The sequence below is a fragment of the Pteronotus mesoamericanus genome, unplaced genomic scaffold, assembly GCF_021234165.1.
Source record: "Pteronotus mesoamericanus isolate MK-2021 breed Mesoamerican mustached bat unplaced genomic scaffold, CSHL_Meso_final contig_27, whole genome shotgun sequence".
Taxonomy (NCBI): Eukaryota; Metazoa; Chordata; class Mammalia; order Chiroptera; family Mormoopidae; genus Pteronotus; species Pteronotus mesoamericanus.
This window is the reverse complement of record NW_026555115.1, coordinates 15,371,670-15,386,829: the sequence shown is the minus strand read 5'-3', so window position 1 is coordinate 15,386,829 and position 15,160 is coordinate 15,371,670.

The window sequence follows — 15,160 nt, the reverse complement described above, 5'->3', positions numbered from 1 at the left end:
CCCACTTTGTATTCTTACTGTTACTGGTGTTTTCAAATTTGTCTAAACAGAACTATTATACATATAAGCCTCTCTAAGCTACTGCAGTAAATGTTATCATTCATCTACATATTTTTTTTTCTGAAATAATCACTTTTGCATCCTAAGTCCCAAAATCATCAGGACCTTGGCATTTAAGCAAAAATTATTTTCTATACAGAAAGTGACATTGGCATCATGACTGAAAGAAAAATCTTTGTCTCTCCCCTTAAAATTACATGTCAAACAACTATAACTCAACAAATGATTCCTGCTCAAACACATCTGAGAGAGCTTTTGGAGTTGTCAGGCCGCAGCCCTCATAGGGCAGTCTGGAGTGTGAGATAAGCAGAAGCAATATTACCTCCTGAGTGGCCCGTACTTACTGCATAGCTGTATGGTAGCTGTGAACTACCCTTCATTACTAGCAGGGAGACAAAGTTGCACATTCAAGAACACACCTCCCCTTGATTCCCCTCACATACCGTTCTTGACTACCCTTCACTGCTGAACCTGGCAGGGGTAGTCGAGATGCCTCAGATAGCACAATATGTTGGGCAGCCTCTGAATACAGGTATTCAGTATTGTGAACTTTAAACAACATTCCACCATAAGGGTGGTGTGAGACTGAAGTAACCTAGAGGGGGTACCTCAAAGAAAACAATGCATTTCCCAGGACTGAGATAACACTACCAAGCCAAGATCACAGAGGTGCCAGTAATAAAGCTAAAAGAAAATAAAAACTTTCACTATAGTCCTGTCTACTGAAAAATGAAGGAAAGGCCTCTACTTAATACCTGGTGAATTTTTAAGAGTGAAACAGTACTTCAAGAAAGAAAAAAATTATATCAAATGCTCAGGAAGAGAAACCATCCATCAAATACCACGAACAACCAAGCTAATAAGTTGACTAAGAAAGAAAATAAAAAGTCTCCAAAAACCAAACTCAAAGACATGAAAGAATGATATAAATCATAGAGAATTCAAAATTCCAGTTATGAAAAATAACATATCTCAAGTTACACAAAAGCTCAGAAAGGCAGCTTCATGAGCTCAGGAATAAAATCAACAAACAAAAGGAGTACTTCACCAAAGGAATTGGGACTATTATAAATAACCAATAACAAAAAATAACCAATCAGAAATCTTGGAGCTAAATAACTCAATAAATGAGATGAAGCATTATAGAGCATTAGAAACAGAGCATTCCAGGTAGAAGAAACAATTAGTAAGTTCAAAAAGGATCCAGAAATGACTCAAGAGGAAGAAGAGACAGAACTGAGTGTTGAGAAAAGTGGAAGACTTCCACAAGAATTGCCTGACTCCCTCACCAAAAAAAAAAAAAAAAAAAGAAAAGAAAAAAAACCCATAAGCATAGTGGGCATAAAGAAGGACAAAGGCAAGAGAACAGAGAGCCTATTCAAACAAAAAATCAATGGAAATTTCCCACACTTCTGAAAAGAGCTGGAACATCTAATTTCAAGAAGCTAATAGAACACATAATTATCTCAATGCAAAAATACCTCCTCCAAAAACATTATGTTGAAACTGTCAAGTTTATTAAAAATATACGATTCTTTTATTTCAATTCTTTTATTTTCAAATAATGAAAAAGCAATAATTTCTCCTGAGGCAGATGGGAGAAAGACAATTACCTACAAACAGAAAACTTACAAGCTAAAAGAGAAATAAAATATTGAAAATATTGAAAAAATGGGGAAAGTGGACATCCTAATCTTGTTCCTGATCTTAGTAGGAAAGCTTTTAGTTTTTGCCCATTGAGTATGATGTTTGCTGTAGGTTTTTCATGAATGGCATTTATATGTTGAGATATGCTCACTTTATTCCCATTTTGCTGACTGTTCTTTTTTTTTTTTATCACAAATGGGTGCTGTACCTTATCAAATGCTTTTTATACACCAATTGATGTGATCAGGTCATTTTTGTCTTTCTGTTTGTTTATGTGATGTATTATGTTTACGTTGGTGGAAATGCAGACTATTGCAGCCACTGTGGAAAACAGTTTGGGATTTCCTCTAAAAGCTAAAAATGGAACTGTCTTTGGACCCAGAATTCCACTGCTGGGATTATACCCTAAAAATCCTGAAACACCAGTTCAAAAGAACCTATGCACCCCAATGTTTATAGCAGTACAATTTATAATAGCCAAGTACTGGAAGCAATCAAAGTGCCCATCAACAAATGAGAGAATCAAAAAACTATGGTTCATTTACACAATGGAATACTATGCAGCAGGAAGGAAGGAAGGAAGGAAGGAAGGAAGGAAGGAAGGAAGGAAGGAAGGAAGAAGGGAGAGAGGGAGGGAGGGAAAGGAAGGGAAAGGAAGGGATGGGAAGGAAGGAAGGAAGAATGGAAGGAAGAAAGAATGAAAGAAAGAAAGAGAGAAAGAGCTACTAGCCTTTGCTACAGCATGGATGGAACTGGAAAGCATTATGCTAAATGAAGTAAGCCAGGTGGTGAAAGACGAATACCATAAAATACCATAAGATCTCACCTATAAGTGGAACCTAATCAGCAAAGCAACACTGAAAGAATGAAAAACCAATGGGGACAGGAGGAAGGGAGAGCCGGGGGTAGCAAGAAGGGGAAGGAGAAGGGTCAGATCAAGGAACAGGTGTGAAGGACACATGGATGAAGCCAAGGTGGGGAAGGATTGAGGGGGAGTTGGGGTAGGGGTGACAGGGGAGAGTGGTGTAGAGTAATGGAGACATATGTATGTGACAAATTAAATAAAAATAAATGAATACATTAAAAAATAAACTAAAAAAGATCATATTAAAAAAGAGAAAACAATAGCCAAGAGTAATAAACATAGTAGTTATTTACATATGAAAGAGAAATAAAGGCTTTCTTAAACAAAGAAAAACCAAGGGGATTTACTATCACATGATCATCATTACATGTTCAAAGGTGCCCTTGCACCTGAAACAAAAAGACAAATATTTACAAAAATTTGAGTAAGAAGCAGAACAATGTAATTCTATTCCAGAACAGAATATTAAACACTTAAGTTTAACATAAAATTTAAAGGGAAAATAATACAATTTTCAAAAGACATTTAAAAAAAGACTATAACTTTTGTAATTTGGAAACAAATGAACAGCATAAAAAGGGATAATTTGTAACACAAAAACTTACAAGTTAAAGAGGGAAAGATGAACTTTCACAGGTAAATAGAAATAAGATGCAATCAGAAGAAAAAGGACTGTTATAGGTAGGAAATCTGTTTTTTACATAAAGCTACAGGTAACCACAATTCAAAATTCTAGAGCTGATATATAATATTAAAAAACGGGAGGTGAAGAAAAAAGTTTAGAAAGACACCAAAGTAAAATAAGGGACAGAAACACAAGAGAAAAGAAACAATGGAGATAGAGAGTAACAAGAAAAAAGTTATTATAGTAAGTCTTCCTATGTAGTAAGTCTTCCTATGTAAATAATCGATGTATATTTAAATGGATTGAACTCACAATTGAAAGGTGCAGAATAGGAGGATGAATTTAAAACCAAGGCCCAACTCTCTGTCAGCTTCAGAAGACTAATCTCAGCTACAAAGAAAACATAAGCTCAAAGCGAAAGAGTAGAAGATAATACTCCAAACATATACTGAATCCTGGGAAAAGCAGGTGCAGTTATATTGCTATCAGTATAGATTGTGCAGAGAATAGATTTCAAGATAAGGTAACAAAGACAGACCTTTTATAATGATAAAGGGGGCAATTCATCTAGAAGACATAACACATTAGTATATATGCACTGCACCTGGGAGCAACAAAATATCTAAATTGATTAATAACAGACCTAAAGGGAGAAACCAACAAAAATACAATTATAGTAGGAGATCTGAATAAGAGTAATGGATAGATCATCTATACAGAAAGTCAGCAAGGAAATAGAAACTTTTAATTATACATTGAAACAAAGTACATAATTTACATTTACAGAATTTACCATTCTAAAACAATAAAATATACATTCTTCTCAAGTCCACATGGAATATTCTCAATGATAAACCATAAGTTGGGGCACAAAACTAGTCTCAATAAATTTAAGATTAAGATCCCACCAAACATATTTTCTGACCATAACAGTATGAAACTGAATATTAACTATAAGACAACAGCTGGAAAAACTATGAATATGTGGAGATTAAACTACATTGTACTGAATAACTATTGGGTCAAAGAAGAAATAAAAGAAGAAATGATAAGATACAGAGAGACAAATAAAAATAAAAATATGACATACCAAAATTTTGGAGATGCAGTAAAAGTGATATTAAGATGGAAGTTTATAGCAATACAGGCCCAAATCAAAGACAAGAAAAATCTCAAATTAAAAAAAAAAAATCTGAAAAAGCTAAACCTAGAGCCAGGAAGAGAAGATGACGGAGGAGTGAATGGAAGTCATACTGACCTCCTCCCAAGACCAAACTGGAATTGTGATTAACTAGTGGAGAAATCACCTGGAAAACAATGGAACGAGATAGGGAGAGGAGCCTTGGAGCCACAGACAGATAGTGGAATCGACTTTCACACATCCTAAGGTGTGAGAAGTGCAGTGGAGGCTCGAGAGGGTGGTCTGGGTGCCCATGGGCACCAGTACCAGAGGGACATTGATACGGCCAGTTGGATCCCACTGAGAAGAACAGGGTCTGAATCATAAGCAGGGAACCCTAAACTACAGCATCTGAAACCAAAAAACACACAGACAAAACACAACCACAAAAAGCTTATGGGTGCTCTCTGCCAGAGACAGATGGCTGGAGATGCAGTGACATTTAAAGGGCAAACGCAAACATTTGCAGTGACAGCTGTCTTCCTTGATCTCTGGGTAGAGGTGGCAGGAGAGTGGGCTGGTGCCTGGGAAAAGATTGGTGAGGAAATCTTTGCGAAGAGAACTGAGATGGTGGCCAGCAGAGCGCTGGTGATAACTCACCTCCCAGTCTGCAGCTACCATCTTGCTCAGGCATAATTGAATCAATAAGCCTGCCTTCTGCGCGCTCCCCCCAGACCTTGTGCAACTGTGGGCTGGGGTGTTGAGTACAGACCCGCCGGAAGAAATAGAGGATCCCTGGCCAAAGGGGTCACAGAGCTGCTTAGAGACATTTTAGGAGAGACTAGAGATAGAGGCATTGGGGAAAGAACTGGAGGAGTAACCAGAGATTCCCGTAGCTAACTCCTTTCCCACTCTGTAGTCTCCATTTTGTTCAGGCAGGCCATACACCCAGAGGCAACATCAGGAAAGCACACAATAGCTGGCCTTAATCCACCCAGTACCGGTACACGCCTGCGCAAGTGGGCTGACCTGTGGATGAGCGGGCCGGCCTGCGAGTACAACATGGTCTGCAGAAATAGTGGATCCCTTGCCAAAGGGGTCACAGAGCTGCCCAGAGACCCTCCAGGAGAGACTGGAGACAGAGGCATTGGGGAAAGAACTGGAGGAGTATAGCCGGGGATTCCTGGAGCTGACTCCTTCCCCTTTCCAGAGTCTACATTGTGCACAGGCAGGCCATGCCTTGAAAGAAGCAGCAGAGGGAATGCACATAAAGGGAGTCTTACTCCACCCAAAGCTGGTGCGTGTGGGCCAGCATGCCGATCACAAGGCAGCTGGCAGAAATAGTTGATCTCAGGCCAGAGGAGACACAGAGCTGCCTAGGGATTCCTGAGGAGAGACTGGAGGCGGAAGCGTTGGGGAGAGACCTAAGGGAGTGGCCAGGGGGGGTCCTGGTGCTGACTCTTTCCTCAGTCCATGTTCTCCATTTGGCTCAGGTGGACCACTTCCCTGAGTGAGAACAGCCTATATGGACACAATAGTCCTGCCATCAGGACAAACTGCTCTGCCCTGTGGTGCTGAAGTCTGACAGATGAGGGCAGAGTGACCAGATTGATAATTGCAGGAGACAGACACAGACATTAGATCCCTGGAAGGCTCAAACAAATGACCCAAGGTCAGACAGTGTCAACAACTGACATCATCAGAGGCAGACACAGAAAGAAAATATAAATAAATAAATAAATAAATAAATAAATAAATAAAAAGACCAGCCTACTACCATAAAAGTTTAATCCACAAAGTCAGAAAATCTAGACAGATCAATTGAAGCAGAAGCAAAAAAAAAAAAAAAAAGGAGAGAGAGAGAGAAGAGAGAAAAAGAAAAGAACAGAAAAATCCTCTCACAAATAATGGGAAGAAAAGAAATTCCTCCCAAATGAGGGGGAAGGAGGAATCCCCACAGAGAGAGATAAATGAGATAGAGGCTAGTGAACTATTAGATATTGAATTCAAAACAATGGTTCTAAGGAAGCTCAATGAGCTCAGCCAGCTCAAAGATAACTATGAGAAACTGCAGAGAAACAATCAGGAACTTACAGCAAAATATATCAGCCTGGAAAAGGACAGGTAAACTACCAAGAACACACAAAAGGATATGAAGAATACCATTTCTGAACTGAAGAACACAACAGAAGGACTCAAAAGCAGGCTAGATGAAGCAGAGGATCGAATCAGCGAGCTGGAGGATAAGGTAGAAAAAAGCTCCCAGAAAGAACAAGAAATGGAAAAAAGACTCAAAAAGAATGAAGAGGCATTTAGGGAAATGTAGGACAACCTGAAAAGCAATAATATCCGCATAATAGCGATACCAGAAGGAGAAGAGGAGCAAGGGAAAGAGAACCTGTTAGAAAAGTAATGATGGAAAATTTCCCCAATTTGAAGAGAGAGGTCTCATAGGTCCAGAAAGAACAAAGGGCCCCATTCAAGAGGAACCCAATGAGGCCCACTCCAAGATACATCAAGATTAAAATGGCAAATAGCAAAGACAAAGAAGGAATCCTAAAGGCAGCAAGGGAGAAACAGGGAGTAACATACAAGGGAGCCCTGATACACCAAACAGAAGATTTCTCAACAGAAACACTACAAGCCAGAAGGGAATGGCAACAAATATTCCAAGTAATGAAAAGTCAAGTCCTACAACAAAGGCTGCTCTACCCAGCAAGACACTCAATTAAAATAGAAAGGGAAATAAGGAGTTTACCAGATAAAAGAAGGCTAAAAGAATATGTCTGCACCAAACCAGCATACAAGATATGCTAAAAGAACTGGTATAAGAAGATGAAAGAAAAGAGTCAGAAAGAGAAAAACACAGGTACAGAGGGAAAAAATGAATAAGATTCTATCAATAATAACTCTCAATGTAAATGGACTACATGCCACAATCCAAAGACTCAGAATAGCTGGATGAATAAGAAAACATGACCCACACTTATACTACCTACAAGGGACCCACCTCAGAACAAAGGATCTATACAGATTGAAGATAAGGGGATGGGAAAAAATACTCCAAGCAAATGGGCAAGAAAAGAAAGCAGGGGTAAAAATACTTATACCCGACAAAGTAGATTTCAAAACAAAGGACATAAAAAGAGACCCAAAGGGACACTTTATAATACTAAAGAGTCCATCAAGAATATATAAACATTGTAAACTTATATGCACCCAACATAGGAGCACCCAAATATATAAAGAAAACCATGGAAGACATCAAAAAAGATATAGACAGCAACACACAGATAGAAAAGTGTAATCTTCCAACAGAGAATCAAGAAGAAACAAAAAGCCTGAACAGACCGATAACAGCTGGGGATATTGAAGCAGTAATCAAGAAACTCCCAGAACACAAAATCCCTGGACTGAATGATTTCATAGGAGAATTTAAAAATCATTTAAGGAAGAGGTAACCCCTGCCCTTTTCAGACTATTTAAAAAAATCCAAGATGAGGGAAGACTCCCAGATTCTTTTTATCAGGCTAGAATCACCCTAATCCCAAAACCAGAGGAAGACCCCCACAAAGAAAGAAAACTACAGGCCAATATCACTGATGAACACAGACACTAAAATCTTGAACAAAATATAGGCAAATTGCATCCAGCAATACATTAAAAAGATCAAGTGGGATTCATCCCAGGGATGCAAGGATGGGTCAATAACACAAATCGATAAATGTAATACATCACATTAATAAAAGGAAAGACAAAAACCACATGATTATCTTGATAGGTGCAGAAAAAGCAGTTGATAAACATAGCACCCATTTTTGATCAAAACATTCAACAAAATGGTAATAAGTGGGGCATTCCTCAATGTAATAGAGGCCATATATGAAAAATCTATGACCAACATCGTACTCAACAGGCAAAAACTAAAAATTTTCCCACTAATATTCGGGAACACGACAAGGATGTCCACTTTCACCACTTCTATTCAACATAGTACTGGAAGTCCTAGCCTTAGCAGTCAGACAAAAAAAAAAAAAAAAAAAAAAAAAAAAAAGATAAAAGGCATCCAGATTGGAAAGGGGGAAGTACAGCTATCATCATTTGTAGATGACATGATAGTGTACATAGAAATCCCTGTAGACTCCACCAAAAAACTACTCAACCTAATAAGTGAATTTGGCAAAGTCAATATTCAGAAATCAAGGGCCTTTTTGTACACCAGCAATGAAATAGAAGAAGAAGAAATTAGAAAAAAAATGCATTCGATATACCAACAAGAAAAATAAAGTACCTAGGAATAAATTTAACCAAGGAGGTAAAATAACTGTATACAGAAAACTATACAACATTGAAGTGGAACCTAACCAACAATACAAAGATGCAAGGAAAATAAGACCAGCAACACTGAAAGAAAAAGAAATCAACAGAGACAAGAGAGAAGGAGGGAGCGGGGGTGGGGAAAAGGAAGGGAAGGGGAAAGTCAAGGAACATATAGCCAGGACTCATGGACAAAATCAAAGGGGAAGAGCTGAGGGAGAGTGGTGGGGGGTAGGCAGAGACAAATGTATTTGAAAAAATAAACTAAAATAAAATTTAAAAGAAATGAACACTAAAAAAAAAAGAGAGAAAAGAAAAAAGAAATTAAGGAAGACACATATACATGGAAGCATATACCATGTTCATGGATTGGAAGAATTAACATTTTGAAAATGTCCATCCTACCCAAAGCAATTTATAGAGATTCAACACAATCTCTATTAAAATACCAATGACGTATTTCACATAAATAGAACAGACATTTCAAAAATTTATATGGAACCATAAACAACCCCAAATAGCCACTGCATTTTGAGAAAGAAAAGCAAAATAGGAGGGATCACAATACCGGACATCAAACTCTACTACACAGCCACTATACTCAAAACAATATGGTCCTGGCACAGGAACAGACCCATAGACCAGTGGAACAGAATAGAAAGCCCAGAAATAAGCCCAGTTCTATATGGGCACCTAATATTTGACAAAGGGGGCAGAAGCATAAAATGGAGCAATAATAACCTCTTCAACAAATAGTGTTGGGAGAGCTGGATGGCTACATGCAAAAAACTGAAATTTGATCATCAACTGACACCATACAGAAAAATAAACTCAAGATGGAAAAAAGACTTCAATATAAGTTGCAACACCATAAAAGTCCTAGAGGAGAACATTGGCAGGAAACCCTCAGATATCCCATGCAGCAATTTTTTCATTGATGTGTCCCCTAATACAAGGGACATAAAGTAAAGAATAAACAAGTGAGACCTCATCAAAATCAGAAGCTTCTCTACAGCTAAAGAAAGAATCAGCATAATGATAAAGGAGACAACCATATGAGAAAAATATATTTGCTAATGATACATCCGATAGAGTTTTGATTTCCAAAATATATAAAGAACTCACATGATTTCACTCCTAGAAGACAAACAATTCAATCGAAAAATGGGCAAAGGACCTGGGTAGACGCTTTTCCAAGGAGGAGATACAGAGGGCCCAGAGACATTTGAAAGGGTGCTCAGCATCAGTACCCATGAGAGAAATGCAGATCAAAACTACAATGAGATACCACATTACACTGTTCAGAATGGTCATCATAAACAGATCAACAAACAACAGTTGCTGGTGAGGCTGTGGGAAAAAGGGAACACTAGTCCACCTTTGGTGGGAATGCAGACTGGTGCAGCCATTGTGGAAAGCAGTGTGAAATTTCCTCAAAAAGCTAAAAATGGAATTGACTTTTGATCCATGATTCCCGTGCTCGGACTATACCCTAAGAATCCCAAAATGCCAATTCAAAAGAACCTATGCACCCCAATGTTCATAGCAGCACAATTTACAATAGCCAAGTGTTGGAAGCAACCTAAATGCCCATCAGTAGACAGTTGGATAAAAAATCTGTGGTACGTTTACACAATGGAATACTACGCAGCAGAAAGAAAAAAAAAGAAGTACTACCCTTCGCGACAGCATGGGTGGAACTAGAGAGCATTATGCTAAGCAAAATAAGCCAGGGGGCAAAAATCAAATACCATATGATCTCACCTATAAGTGGAACCTAACCAACAAAACAAGGAGGCAAGGAAAATAAGACCAGCAACACTGAAAGAATAAAGAAACCAACAGAGACTAGAGGGAAAGCAGGAAGGCTGGATGGAGAAAAGGAAGGGAACGGCAAGTCAAGGAACATATCGGAAAGACTCATGGACAAAGTGAAAGTGGGGAAGGATTTAGGGAGTGAGATGGGAGAGGGGACAAGGGGAAGTGTTCGGGGAAGGCTGAGACAAATATATTTTGAAAAAAAAAAGTTTAAAAAGGTAATTAAGAAAAAATTTTAAATCTAATATTATGCCTTTAAAAACTAAATAAAGAAGAACAAATGAAGCTACAAATCAGTAAAATCACAAAAATAATAAAAATCTGAGTTAAAATAAATGAAATGGAAAACAGAACAATAGATATAAATAAACAAAGAGTTGGTCGTTAGGAAATGTAAATAAAATTTACAGACCTCTAGTTAGACTTACTAAAGAAAAAACAAGAGACTGAAAAGAATAAAATTAAAAAAATGAAAATGGAAAAGTTACAATGGACACCACAGAAATACAGATAATAATGCAAGAACATGATGAAATGCTGTAAAACACCAAATTATATAATCTAGGAAAATCTGCAAAAATTCTTAAACTATATAATTTCCTAGACTGAACAGTGAAGGATTGGAAAAGTTCAATAGTCTGATAACTAGGTAAAAAATAAATAAATAAATAAAACCTCCAAAAAAACAAATATTAGGACCAGATGGCTTCACTGGTGAAGTCTTTACAATACAAATATTTTAATACAAACCATTCTCTCTTTTTGTTGTCCTTTTAAAATTTTTGTTGAATTTTTGTGATGACATAGCCATCAAAGAAGAAAAGATTTGGCCCCTGTTGGCGGGGGGGGGGAGGAAGAGATTACATAAAAATAAAAATAAAATAAAATAAAAACTCAGATACACAGACAAGAGTGTGATGCTTACCAGAGTAAAAGGAGACTTGAGGGAGGCAGGAGGGTAAAGGGAAATAAATGGTAATGAAAGAAAAACATCTATTACTTTCAAATTCTTCCAAATAATTGACGAGGAAGGAATACTTCTTAACTCATTTCATGAGGTCAACATTACCCTGATATTAAATCCGTACAAGGATAATAGAAGAAAAAAAAAAAAGAAGACTGCAGACCAATATCTATGATGAACATAGACCCCAATATCTTAAACAAAATACTAGAAAATTGAATAGAGCAACACATTAAAAGGATAACACCACACAAGCAAGCTGGGTTTATGGCAGAAATGCAAGCATGTTTTAACAGGCAAATGAATTAATGTGGTACACAAAATTTATGAAATAAAATATAAAAATTATGTAGTCATATCAATATATGTGGGAAAAGTATTTGACAAGTTGCAACATCCATTTATGATTAAAACTTTCATTAAAATTGGTATAGAAAAAGAGTAGCTCAACATAGCTGAGGCCATACTTGACAAGTCCTCAGCTAACATCATAATGGTGAGAAACAAATCTTTTCTCTAAGATCAGGAGCAAGACAAGGATGTTCTCTTTGCCCACTGTTATTCAACATAGAACTAGAAGTCATAGTTAAGAGAAATCAGGCAAGAAAATGAAATAAAAGGTAACAAAATTGAAAATGGAGCAGTAAAACTGTCATTATTTCCAGCTGAAATGATTCCATATATATAATAACCTGAAGGTTCTGCCAGACTTTTAAATACAATGAACTATAAATAAACACAGAAAAGTTGACAGGTACAAATAAATATACAAAGATCTATTGTGTTTTTAATAACAACAATGAAATAGAAAAATGACCAAAACAATCCCTTTTACAATTGCAACAAGAATAAAATACCTAGGCATAAACTGAAAGTGAAGCACAGGTTCATTTAACATTATTGGGTTGGCCAAAACATTTTGTTTTTTTCCCCCCAATAAGATGGCTCTAGCAGCATTTAGTTCTCTTTAATTTAATTCTGAACAATGTTATTACATTGTATTTTGACAGCTTTCATATCATTGTGCACTTTAAAAAAAATAATAATTGATGAATTTTGGTATAGCTATCTTAATATTGAAGATAGAAGAAAATATGCAGCATTTCCAGCATATTGTGCTTTATTATTTTAAGAAAGGTAAAAGTGAAACTGAAGTACACAAAAAATATTTGTTCAGTCTATAGAGAAGGTGCTGTTACTGATCAAACATATCAAAAATGGTTTGTGAAGTTTCATAGCAGAGACTACTTCCTGGATGGTCAGGTAGACCAGTTAAAGTTGATAGCAATCAAATCGAGATATTAATTGAGAACAATCAATATTATATAATGCAGGAGATAGCCAGCACTCAAAATATCTAAATCAATAAAGTTATTGGTGAAAATGAAAAATGAGTCTTTCATTTTATAGAAAAAAATAGAAACTTTCTGGACAACCAAATTCAAGACATTTTTGAAAAAGAAGTAGACACAAAAAAATGGTAAATTATTCCATGTTTATGGATGGAAGATTTAACATTTTTAAAACATCCATATTTACCTAAAGCAATAAGTAGATTTAATGCAATCTCCATCAAAATCCCAGTGATGCTTTTCACAGAAACAGAACAAAGAGCTTCAAATTTGTCTGGAATCACAAATGACACCAAATAGCCAAAACAATACTGAGAATAAAAAGAACAAAACTGTAGATATAACTCTCCTTAAATTCAAACTAATATAGCAAAGATAGGATAATCAAAACAGTATACCATTTACAGAAAAACAGGCCCACATCAAATGGACAGAATTGAGAGCCCAGAAATAAATCCACACACATTCTGGACAATTGCACTTCAATCAAGGAGACAGAGATACAATGGAAGAAATCTGACAACCTAGGTAAAATGGACAAATTTCTAGAAACATATAGTCTTCCAACATTGAATGAAGAAGAAGCAAAAAACCTGAATAGACCTATAAAAGCTATTGAAATTGAAGTAATAAAAAAAAAAAAAAAAAAAAAAAAAAAAACCTCTTGGCACACAAAAGCTCTGGACCAGACAGTGTCACAGGTGAATTTTACTAAACATTAGGGAAGAGCTAAATCCTTTCTTGCTCAAATTATTCCAAAAAATTCAAGAAGATGAACTCCCAAACTCAGTTGATCAGGCCAGTATTATCTTAATTCCAAAACCCGGTAAAGACACAACAAAGAAAGAAAACTATAGGTCAATATCGCTGATGAACATAGATGCTAAAATCCTCAACAAAATATAGGCAAACAGCATCCAGTAATACATTAAAAAGATTGTATAACATGATCAAGTGAGATTCATACCAGGGATACAAGGATGGTATAATATTCACAAATCAGTAAACTAATATATCACATAAACAAAGGAAGAACAAAAATCATATGATCATATCAATAGATGTGGAAAAAGCATTTGATAAGGTACAGTACCTATTTATGAAAAAAACACTCAGCAAAGTGGTACTAGAGGTAGCATATCTAGTTGGAAAAAAAGAAATATGCTCCACCCAAAGGGAAAGGAGGAATCCCCACAATGAGAACTAAATGAAATAAAGGCAAGGAAACTATCAGGTAGTGAGTTCCAAAAAATGGTTCTAAGGAACCCAATGAGTTCAGTGAGCTCATAGAGAATTAAAAAAAAAAACAAAAACAAAACAGGAAAACTACGAGGAACTTACTGTAAACTATATCAGCATGACAAAGCACATAGAAACCAACAATAAGAGACAAGAGGAAATGAAGAATAAAATTTCTGAATTGAAGAACACAGTAGAAGGAATCACAAAAAGGCTAGATGAAACTGAGGACCAAATCAGCAATTTGGAGGAGGAGGTAGAGAAAAGCTGCCAGAAAGAGCAATAAAATTTAAAAAGTCTCAAAAAAAATGAAGAGACATTGAGGGAAATATAGGACAACCTGAAAAGTAATAATATCCGTATAATAGGGATACCAGAAGAAGAGGGTGAGGAAGGGTTAGAGAACCTGTTTGAAAAAGTCATGATAGATAGCTTCCCTAGTTGGAGGAAAGAAGAAGTCACACAAGTGCAGGAAGCACAGAGGGTCCCATTCAAGAGGAACACAATGAGACTCACTCCAAAACACATCATCATTAAAATGGCAAATATCAAAGACAAACAGAGAATCCTAAAGCAAGCAAGGGAGAAACAGGTAGTAACTTAATAGCCCTGATATGGCTAGCAGCTGACTTCTCAACAGAAACACTGTAAACCAGAAGGAAATGGCAGGAAATATTCCAAGTCATGAAAAGCAAAGGCCTGCAACCACGACTGCTCTACCCAGCAAGGCTCTCCAATTAAGATGGAAGGTGAAATAAGGAGTTTCCCAGACAAAAGAAGGCTTAAAAACTACACCTCCACCAAACCAGCACTGCAAAATATGTTAAAGAGGTTTCTTTAAGTTGAAGAAAACGTTTCTATGAATACCCAGTTCCTTTCAGAATTGCCAATACTAGATATTACCAATATTTTTAATACTCATTAATCTGATTGTGACAATGATGTTATTTTAATTGTCCCTTTGCTATTTGTTGAAACTAAACCTGTTTTGGTATATTTATTGCCTATTTCTATTTTTTTAAAGCTTTACATGACATTTTGGTATTCTTTATCCATATATTGTTTTAAGATTTGTAGAACTTTTTTCCCTAAACAAACAAACAAAACAACCTATTAAGCATGTTTTAGATGAGTTGCAAATACTTTTCTATTC